Source organism: Microtus ochrogaster, chromosome 7, assembly GCF_000317375.1.
Source record: "Microtus ochrogaster isolate Prairie Vole_2 chromosome 7, MicOch1.0, whole genome shotgun sequence".
NCBI classification, from domain to species: Eukaryota; Metazoa; Chordata; class Mammalia; order Rodentia; family Cricetidae; genus Microtus; species Microtus ochrogaster.
Window position 1 is genome coordinate 16,750,961 of NC_022014.1, and position 11,405 is coordinate 16,762,365.

Sequence of the window (11,405 nt, forward strand, 5' to 3'; positions counted from 1 at the left end):
GTAGACCAGGCTGGTCTCGAACTCACAGAGATCCACCTGCCTCTGCCTCCCGAGTGCTGGGATTAAAGGCGTGCGCCACCATCGTCCGGCTCCTCCATGATTTTAAAGCTTCCTAGGGCATAGATTCTGACCATCTGTCCTGTTCTTAGCTCCCTGGAGCAAAATTCAATTCTCTTTCCAAGTTCAGCAAAAATGCTACTTTTAAAAAAGTCTTTCCAAGTTGAGTGGTGGTGGCACACACCTTTAATGCCAGCACTTGGGAGGCAGAGGCAGGCGAATCTCTGTGAGTCTGAGGCTAGCCTTGGTCTATAGAGTGAGTACCAGGACAGTCAAGGCTGTTACACAGTGACTCCCTGTCTTGAGTTGGGGGGAAATCTTTCCCTGAGCAAGTTACTTGATCTCTGGAGTCTTGTTTATTCGTCTGTAAAGTGGGCATCCTGGGCCCTGCCTAACTGTGCTTTAGGGAAGAATAAATACACTAACATGGGGTTGGCAAAGTGCTGGGCACGCACACACACAGTGATTCAATGTCAGCTGTTATCATTGTGTGGGTACCCATTGTGAAATGTCTCGTTTTGTCTTTTGATGTGTGTCTAATTTCTCCCCTGGATGGGTGGGCCTCAGCTCTGACAGCATATTAGAATTGCCTGAGGGACTTTTGAAAGCCATGGACTTCTAAGCTCCACTCCAGATTCACTGACTGTGAATCTCAGGGGTTGGGTCCAGGCAGGGGGATTTTTCAGAGCCTTTTCAGGTTGTGGATTCGTGTATGTGTTGGTATGGGTGTGTGTATATGTGTTAGTATGGGTGTGTGTCCATGGGTGTGTTCGTGTATGTGTGTTTGTGTTCGTGTATGCGTGTGTGTGTGTGTGTGTGTGTGTGTGTGTGTGTGTGTGTGTAGGTAAAAGTTGAGATTGGACATCTTCCTCAGCTACTCTGCAATATATATATCACTAAACCTGGAGCTCATAGTCTACTTAGGCTGACTAACCAATGAGCTGTGGGAATTGTTCTTTCCCAACCTCCTCAGCCCAAGTTTTACAGGCATGCTCCCATGACCAGCTTTTATGTGGTTGCTACAGATCAGAACTCAGGTCCCGATGTGCAGCAGGCTCTTTGCCAGCTGAGCCAGTTTTTGGCCTCCCAGTCTGTGGATCACCCAGGCTGAGAGCAATGAGCTAGACCACTCAGTACCTGAGAGCAGACATCAGATGATGACAAGTTTTCTCCCATGTGTGCATGGCTTCTGGTAGCCCATAGTGGGATCTGGTAGATCTAGGTCTGTAGTTCATATTAAAGTCTGTGTGGCCCGTAACCTCCAAGTGTTTTCATCTCTGAAGCACCTCCAATGATCTCATCTTACTCTTTCATAGATGCCATCTTGGGCAGATGAGAATAACGGCTCAGAGTCATCGTGGCTGCCCAAGTGTCACAGACTGAGAGCTGCAAAGTGTCCCTGGATGCTTGACCTCATGTCCATCTTCAGAGTGCGCTGGGAGAGGACCTAGTCAGTAAAGTGCTTGCTTTCAAGTATTGGGACCTGAGCAACCCAGAGCTCTGTAAAGATCTGAACGCCTCTCTGTTCACATCTCTCTGCTCATAGATTAGCACACAGAGGTCATCTGAGAAGTTTCGTCATGCAGGGGACCGTGGTTATGTACATACATATATACCCATCCACCCACACATACACACACACCACACACAAGCATATGCCACACAGACACACACAAGTACACATACCACAACACCAACACACAAATAAGCATGCATATCACATACACAAACACATACATACACACAAACACACATACAAATACACATCACACACACAAACACATCCTTCATGCACATATCATATACAAACACACCTACAAACACACACCACACAAACACATGCCACACATACCACACACAGAGACATACACATCACACACACAATCACATACACCACACACATACCACACACAAACTTAAATACACTACACATACATATAGGCACACAAACACAGCAAACAGACATATACACACAAACACACTATACACATCTACACTCAAATACCCAACCACACACATAGTACACACAAACACACATATACCACACACAAACACACACACCTTATTCCATACACACATACACACACTACGGACACATATAAGCACACAAACACACCACATACACACACACACACCACATCATCCCAATATGAGGTTCAAAGCAATATTCTACAGAGGGCAGGTAGAGAAATGAATGTTTCTACTGAGAGTTTGGCTTCAGGCTCCAGTTCCTCTTGGGAAAATGTGGAGGGGACTTGCATGCATGCACATGTGTATATGCTTGCAGGTACTATTATGTGCTGATGTATGTATGACCATACTTGAGTGTGTCTTACTACCTCTCTGGGGAATGCATGACAAGTGTGTGTCTGGTAGGCACTATGCACACTGCGTGTTCAGTGCTGGCTCCTGTTCTAAGTGGAGGCCTGGGGGTGCTGTGCTGTGACTTTGCCCCTCGAAGCCTACTTCTTATGCCACCGGGAGGCTCACCGGGTTGGCAATCTTAGGCCTCTGTGGCTGTTCCTTTTCAGAAAGGGGTAGGGAGCAAGCCCTCTCCCAAGGCCTGAGCCTGTCCCCTCCCCCATGCGGCCCAATGCCCCCTCCTCAATGGCATCTTGCCAGAGAAGAGGAAGCAGGCAGTGTGCGGAGGATGCTACTCCCTCCCACTACCTTTAGCCTGCTGTGCCTGCCTGTCTGCCAGTCTCATGGAAATTTCCTTCGGCACCTTTACTCCCGACTGTGTGTTAATTGCTAAGTCTCTAATCTCCACGCTTACTTCTGAACTCAGGGTCAGGATCACCTTGCCACATAATTTTAACCTGGTCCACAAAGTGAGAGAGATAAGCAGTCAGGGAGCAGGTGGAAGAGGTACCCAAGACAGGGCATGGCCATCACAAGGAGAACAGGTGCTATAAAGGGCTGCTGGACCCGGATATGGCCCTCATGGTTCACCTCCATTTCTCCACCCCTGCATCTAAGTGGATAAAGAAGTTGCTGTCATGTGGATTATGTGTCCCCTAAAGCCAGTGTCTTAAAGGACTTGACCCTAGCTGTGAACTCAATGGGAAGTCTTCAGGAAGTTGTGAGTGTCCTTAAGTGGGATTATGGGACTTTAGCCTCATCCTCTCTTTTGTTTGTCTGGTCATGAGGTGAACCAAGTGCTCTTGCCAGGATGTGTTACCTCAGAGGTGGAAACAGTGGCCCATCAGTCACAAACCCAACCTTCTGAGCCATGAGGAAGAGGAATCCTAGTAGTTAAGTGTTTTAGGTATACGCTACAGGAATGGAAATCTGACTACAGGCCTCATGTCAGGGTTGCAGGTCCTTCAGAAGAGGTCACAATGATGTACCTCATGGCACATAGGCCTTTGGGTGATGCTCTGTTTGGGGTCCAGGAAGGCTGTTCCAGGGGAATAGAAGTGGTGGTCCAGAGGAGCAGAGATTCACTGTGAGAATCAGATACTTTCCCTCCATTCTTTCTCTTTAGGGATGGAAGCTCTTTTCTCGGTCTTGCTCATGACTGTCCCCTCTCCCCCATTCTTTTCCACATCCCTCTCTTGCTTGCTGCTCTTCTCATTGGGACTTTTGTCCGTGGGTCTCAGGGCTTCTTACAGCATCCTTCACAGTTTTCTTATGGTGCCGAGGATGCACTAAGGCCCATCTGTCTTTCAAGGGCACAGGAATCTTAGATTCTTATTCTGACCTGGCAGCTCTGATGCTTTGTGTCTCTGAGCGTGTGGTCACTATCCTCTGTGTTTTGGTTTATTTTATCAATAGCAACCAGAGCTGTTGAAGTACTTGATGCTCCACTGATGGGCATTTCAGAAGAGCTTCAGGGCTTACCTGGGTGTGGACCTTGGTTTTGGACCATCAATGTTTAGGAGCATCCTCCAGAGGAATCTTCGGAGCCATTGGAAGCATTGTAGTGAATGCTGATTAATTTTAACTGTCAACTTCCCACAACCGAGGTCACCTAGGAAGAGAATATTAGTGAGGAATCATCTAGAGGAAGCTGGCTATAGTAGGCATATATGTGAGGAATTGTCTTAGCTGTTAATATAGGAAAATCCAGGCCATTTTGGGAGGTACCATTCCCCAGGCATAGCGTCCTAAACAGTACATGAGGAGAAAGCTACAGTTGTAAGTAGGCAGCTTGGATATATTCATTTCTCTCTGATCTTAACTGTGTGTGTATGTGTGTGTGTGTGTGTGTGTGATATAACTATCTGCTTGAGTCTCTGCCTTGATTTCTACAAAATGATAGATAAATTTAATTTAGAGTTATGAGACAAATAAACTCATTCCTCTTCTGTGTTGAACATTGTCAAAATATCTTTTCATGAATCAGAAATAAAACTAGAACATAGTGAGAGATGCGAGGAGAGGAGAGGTAGCTTATAAATCTCCATCTTCAAGGACAAGTCAGATGACCAGTGAAGGGGGCGCTAGGAGAACTGAAACAGCCCTCTCAGGGACCACCAGTGCAGGAACCACCAAGCCAGCACAGCATCTGTAAGACTGTGCATTGCTGGGGGCATGTCTCTTTAGCCCACAGTTTTTCGTCTTCTGCTTCCTGCTGATGCGTAGAGAATGTTTGCTCAAGAAATGGAGACTGTCATGAAGAAGAAGGTATCAAGTTGGCTAGAGAGAAAATTGGGTGGTGGAGCCCATTAGAAGAAAATGATAAGTTAGGATAAGGCTGTGTTATGCGGGGGTGACAGATAAGCCCCGGGCTTCAGTCTCAGAGTGGAGCAAGCAAGGCTATTTCTCATTTCACAGTGCATCTCTCCATGGATGGCTAGGGTGATGTCGTCACTCATGCATGTGGATGGATGAAGCAGTCTCTGTCTCCACCGCTGCCTGTCGATGTGTTAGACAGAAGAGAACACTGAGGCTCCCCCATGTGACATTTCACTCACATTCCATTGGCCACAACTAGCCACAAGACTACCTTGGCTCATAAGTCACTGGCTAGATTGTCATACAGCACCCCTAAAAGAAAGAGGACCAGAAAGTGCAATTGTACCATGTGCCTAGAAGACAAAGAGATGGACATCCTCAGTGAATGAGCAGGGGAGGACATAGCTGCAGGGCATTGAAATAGGAGGGGCCAGCTGACCCACCAGCCCCTCGTTCACTCATTCCAGAGCACCAAGCTTGCAGCTTGTGTTCCTTTAAGACTGAATCATAGCTAGCCATAAGAGCTCATGGTATTCTACAAATAGAGTGCCAGCTGTCTGCCAGGCAATCTGAGCATTGGGACCATACAACAGGTTCAGTCCTACTCTGGGGGAGTCAGGACACAGATGAGAAGCACCAAAGCACAAAGCACAGCACGCAGCGCTGATACCGTAGACCCAGAATGGAATTTGGTCAGTGGAGGAGAGAGGAGGCTGTGTGATCTGAGACTGCATTTGGTGGCTGCTGGATCAGAGTGATTGCTGTCCACTGTGGTTTCTGGTCCCTGCATTTACCCATTCCTTTACCCCTCCAAGGGTAGCTCCTGTAAATGGAGCCCATCCACAGGAATAACCAATAATTCCCTTTAATCTTAAGTGCTTCATTCTGATTGCACTTTAGCAGCTGTTTGCTTGTTGATATTACACTGACCTTCTTCTGAGAGCTCCAGTTCAGAGGTGGGGAGGATGTTCATGTGGGTACAATATCTTGTAGGGAGAAATCCTTCTATTACCAGGTAGATGATTTGGGCTTTGTGTGATTCGGATTAAATCAGGAAAATCAAGGTGGTTGGGGCATTAAAATCGGAGTCAATACCAAAAATAGCACTGCCAGGGAGAAATGATGCATATGTGTCCACTTGAGACACAACTCCACAAAGGGTTGCGGTTGCTTGTTGAAGGTCTAATCCCTTTCTGGACCCGCTGACCTTGGAATAGAGCTTGGATAGAAAGGCCTTTCTGTGGCCACTCTGGCTTCCTCTCCATCCTCCTTTCCTTTGTGTCTCACCTGCACCCCCTGGCAGGTGCCTCGGTGCCTTTGCACATGTTGTGTTCTCCACCTTGGGTACCCTGCTAATCTCTCCCTAGTGACCCTGCTTGTAGCACCTCCTACTCTTCAATGAGTATCCATTCCGACTCTAGTACTTTCACGGTCTTCTCTAAGCTACACCTCCCTTTGGAAACTTCTCTCGCAGTCCTCAACACATTGAATGGCAGTGTCCCATGCTCACCTCTCCCGCAGGGCTGCAGATCTATTGAAGGCTGCAGTTATCCTCAGTTCTCTCTCTGTCTGTTGTATTTAGTGCTTTAGTGTCTGTTTCTATAAGAAACTGGGTGAATGAATGAACAAGCTGGAAAGAAGCTGAAAGACTTCTAGTGTTTTTCCATGGAACACAAGAATTCCCCATCTCCCTGGATTAAACAGATATGACCTGTAGCTGAGGTTTGCTTTATTGAATAAAGTTTTATTGGGAGACTGTGGCCATAGAGTTGAGTAATTGGGAACTCCATTACTTCCCAAGGCGATTTCTGGGTCTACACAGTAAAGTATGCCTAACTACTGCTCTACAGCATTGGTTTTAGATCTTTTCTCGTCTAGAGACCCCTCTGAGAATTTGATAACAGTGTTGGGGTAGACTATACACATACACAGGACATTGTGTATGCAAATTCGTGAAGGTCATTGGCTCCTTGAAGTCCATTCATCAGTCTTCTAGAGGTCCCCAGATACTATTACCTAAGGTTAGTGACACTAAGACCCGAGAAAGTGATGGAATGTGGCTCAGAGGTGGCTGTGAGGCACTGCCACCTCCCCTAAACATCAAAACTTACAACAGGGCAATGCTTGAATTCTTGACCATGTGGCATGTTGGAAGAATGCGTTCCTCCCAAATTCATCTGTTGGCACTCAAGTCCCATCATGGCAACATTAAGAATTTTGAGGTCCATGGAGATGGCTCAGCAGATAAAGTATCTGTCATACACACAGGAAGACTAAGCCCCTACAGAAAGGTCTGCTAACCCACATCAAAGGCAGGCAGGGGCAGTGGCCTGCTTGTAATCCCAGCACTTGGTTGGCTGTCCTAGTTTGCTTCCTCCTTTGCTATAATAAACATCATAATCAAAAGCAACTTATGGGAGGAAAGGGTTTATTTGGTTCATGCTTCTAGGTCATAATCTATCCTGGAAGGAAGTCAGGGTAGGAACCTCAGCAGGGTGCTGCTTACTGGCTTTCTCTCTCTAACTGTTCAGTTAGCTTTCTTACATAGCCCAGCTCTGCCTGACTAGGGGTGGTACTATCCACTGTAGGTTAGGCCCTCCTACATCTGTTAATAGTCAAGACACACATAGCCCTAGACATGCCCATGGGCCATTCTGATGGAGGCAATTGTCTCATGGAGGTTCCCTTTTCTAGATGGCTTTAGGCTGTGCCAAGTTGACAATAAAGACTCACCAGTACTGTGATGGAGACACGGAGTCCCTAGACAATCTGACCAGTTAGACCAGCCAAATCTACCAGCTCCAGGTATGGCGAGAAACCTTGCTTTAGGAAGATAAAGTGGAGAAAAACTGAGGAAGACACCCCATGATAGTTTCTGGCCTCAGCAGGTACATGCAGGATGCTCAATCATACCACAAGGACATGTGCTCAACTATATTTATAGCAGCACTATCTGTCATAGCCAGAACCTGGAAACAACCTAAATGCCCCTCAACCGAAGAATGAATAAAGAAGACGTGGCACATTTACACAATGGAGTACTACACAGCGCAAAAATACAGTGACATCTTGAAATTTGCAAGCAAATGGATGGAGCTAGAAAACATCATTTTGAGTGAGGTAACTCAGGTCCAGAAAGACAATTATCATATGTATTCACTCATAAGCGGCTTTTAGACATAAAGCAAAGAGAAATTTGCCTACAATTCACAATTCTAGAGAACCTAGACAAGAAAAAGGACCCTAAGAGAGACATACATGGATCTAATGTACGTGGGAAGTAGAAAAAGACAAGATCTCCTGAGTAAATTGGGATCATGGAGACCATGGGAGAGGGCAGAAGGGGAGAAGGAAGTGAGAGAGGGGAGCAGAGAAATTTTTCAATATAGTTCATTAAAAACAATAAAAAGTGCACAATACACACATGAAGATGAATACACACACATGCTATACATACATGTTCAAAATGCAGTTGAGTTGGGACCATTGGGAGGTAATTAAGTTACGGGGATGGGGATGCTATGGAATGGATTAGAGATCTCATCAAAGGGCTGGAGAGTAATAAGGAAGCCTTTCAGCCCCTTCGCTCCTCCCACTGGGTAAGGATAGGAGAGATACATACTAAGGTTTAATTTTGGAGTAGAGAGACCAGGACTTAAAAGCCACCAACACCTTGATGGACTTTCCAGTCTTCCAAACGGAGAGAAAATTGTATTCTTTATCAATGACATAACCCCAGGTGTCACAGGACAGCAGCTGGATGGGACGAGATCATACATATGGCATCTCTGGCCCCTAGATCTCGCTCCTGTGCCTTATCTTGTTCACTTACATGAGAACACAGCTCTCATGGGGGATTGTGGGGGAACCATCCTCACACCCATCTGAACTTGGAACTTGAACACACTGGTCCTTCTGGGTCCTGAGGCCCTACTACAATGGGCATAGGCCCATTTTCTCTGCCAGCATGGAGAAGGCGGGGGGAAGGAGAGTATGCCTGCCTGCATCTTCCAAAAGAGAGATGCCATGGAGCGGGGGAAGGGAGTCAGGGCAGGGAGCACATAGTTCATCACATCCAGCTTTGCTTTCTTCAAAACCAGGGGTGGGCAGCGAATGTTGGCATCTGAGAGCTAATGAAGTCGTGAGCAATAGGAGGCGTTAGGCCTCTGGGAAGCAAATTGTGGGCCAAACGAGCTCATTTTTCGACGGAATTATTAAATTAGCAGATGAAGGGAACACATTAGATGTTATGAATCTTGCTTTTAGCAGAGCCCTTGATAGAGAGTTGTGCAGGCACTGGATAAATTCACGCTGTTTGGATATGGAGGGAGCTGGCATGTCTGGGGTCTCCAACAAAAGGGCAATCTTCCTGAGAAGGACCCAGGTAGGTTCTGTGACTCAGGGTGAGTTCTGTGACCATCTGGGCCAGGACCTCTCTTTGAGGTTTCATTTTAAATCCCCCACTGCCCTTGGCCAATAAGAGGTTAGTGCTGCCCCTTTCAGAAGGTTTGGGAGTGAAGTTCCTTACCTTGATTAGCATACAGTGGGCAGCAAGGCTTCTAAATCTGCTATCCCATCTCCCATAAGAAAGACCTCTTGGTATTGGTGGGTGTGAGGGCCCTTCGAAAGCTCAGAGCAGGAACAAGAAAGAGGAGAGGGTGGGGGTCTGGGGTCTGATGGGACTGAGGGCCTTAGGAAGGGTTTGGTGGAGGTGTTATAGGGTGAGGAGTAGGGGAGGGAGGCGGGAAAGCATCGGGGCTGATTCCAAGTGCTGTATAGTAAGTGGGCAGATGCTCAAAGAGGAGGTGAACTGAATCCACGCCATGAGGGGAATTCCACAGGAACCAACAGGGTTAGTCCTCTTATTCAGATCCGTAGAGGCTACTCCTGGAGGAACTGGTGATGGCTGCAGCCTCCGAGGGTTGAGCTGAGGCAGCTGATCACTTACAAGGAAATGGAGATCTCCTGGGGGGCCCAGCCTGGCAGGAATGAGCTCCCCATCTTTGAAGGAGCGGCCACAACATGGGAGTGGAGCCCGATGCTGGGTCCAACAATTGATGGTCGAGACCAGCTGCGCATGTTCTGGCTCTGGAAGGCAGTGGTGATAAGCGTCCAACCCAAAGCTGCCCAGGGAGGGCTACAAATGACTGACACATGTTTGAACACAGAGGAGCTGGACTCCACGCCAGGAGGTTTTTAGTCGGAGGATTACTCTCAGGTCATGAGTTGGGAAAGGACTTCTCAAATCTTCCGTGCTCCTGTGGGGTAGGGGTGGGGCAGGGTGGAGGAGCTGTGTCTTGAGACTCTTGTCCAGCAGTGAGATCCAGACCTATCTAGGAGAAAAGGGGAAAGACCATTTGAGGTGTGTGTGGGGGGGTACTGGAAAGGCACAATGATGTAGTCAATCTCTATGCCCTTCCCAAGGTCCTCCTGTGAGCCTGAGCCTAGGACAGTTTGCCACTGAGCTGTGGAGAGCTCACCATAAGGCAGGAAAGATGAAGCGTGGCCACCACCCTTCTCAGAGAAAAGGCACATGGCCAACAGCTTCCAGAGAGGACAGATAAGGCAAGGACATGCTACCTCTACCTGGGGCATCTGAGCCCTGCAGCCTTCAGAGTGTTACAGAGAGTTTACTTGCTGGAGCCATAGGAGTCTGTAGCACAGGCATAGTGTGGATCGGAAGGCAGAGGGGCTGGCCGCATTTCAGTTTGTATGCTAGGCTGGGCTTTTAATGAAGGAGGCAGGAAATGCCATTGAAGGATGTATTTCCCCACAGGAAGGAGAGGGGCGAGATCAGAATGAAATTCTGGGAAGATGGATGGATGTGACAGTTTAGAGACCAGCACCAGAGGTGAGTCTAAAGGCCAAGGGTCCAGGCAGAGGCTCATGGCAAAAGCCCAGGGGGTATGGCAGCCTCAGTTTGATTGTGAGGTGGATCTGGGGCCAGAGCAGAGCATAAGCTTCTCCATGAAAATGTGCATAGCACACCATGCCCTGAATAAGTGATTTTTGTTAAGCACTTCTGTTTGGTGCAGACACACCTGTGTGCCTGCCTGTGACTGTGTCTGGTGGTATGTGACAGTCATCTCGGAAGGAGGGGTATTCATGACTGCCCCAGAGATGTGAGTGTGTGGACATACATGCCTTGCTTGTCTTTGAGGGAAGCTGTTCTGAATACCCCTGTGCTCTCAAGATGCCCTGACAAGTCATGCAGACATATCTTACCACAACTAGAGGCCTAGATTTCCATCTGTCTTAATCCACTCAGTTCATGGTCCATTGCCACTCCCCATAAGGAGCTGGGCCCTTCGCTTGGGACATTGTTGTAGGCAGGACTGTGTGCAGCTCCTCAGGGCCTCCCAGCTCCACTTGGGTAACAGACACCTCTTTTTTTCCCTTTTCTCTAAAAGCACACTAAGAACTTTGTCAGAGAAGGAAAGAAAAGACCTTTCCAGGCTTCCTACCAAACAGAGTTCAGAGGGTGGGCATAGAGCTTCTGCTCCTGTTGGAGGACTGATGGAAGAGGATTCCAGAGGATTCCAGAGGATTCCTTCCTAGTACATCCTGGTTGCTCCTAAACTGTTTCAGCCAAGATTCCTCAAGTGCTCTCTCTTTCTCTCTCTCTCTCTCTCTCTCTCTCTCTCTCTCTCTCTCTCTCTCTCTCTCTC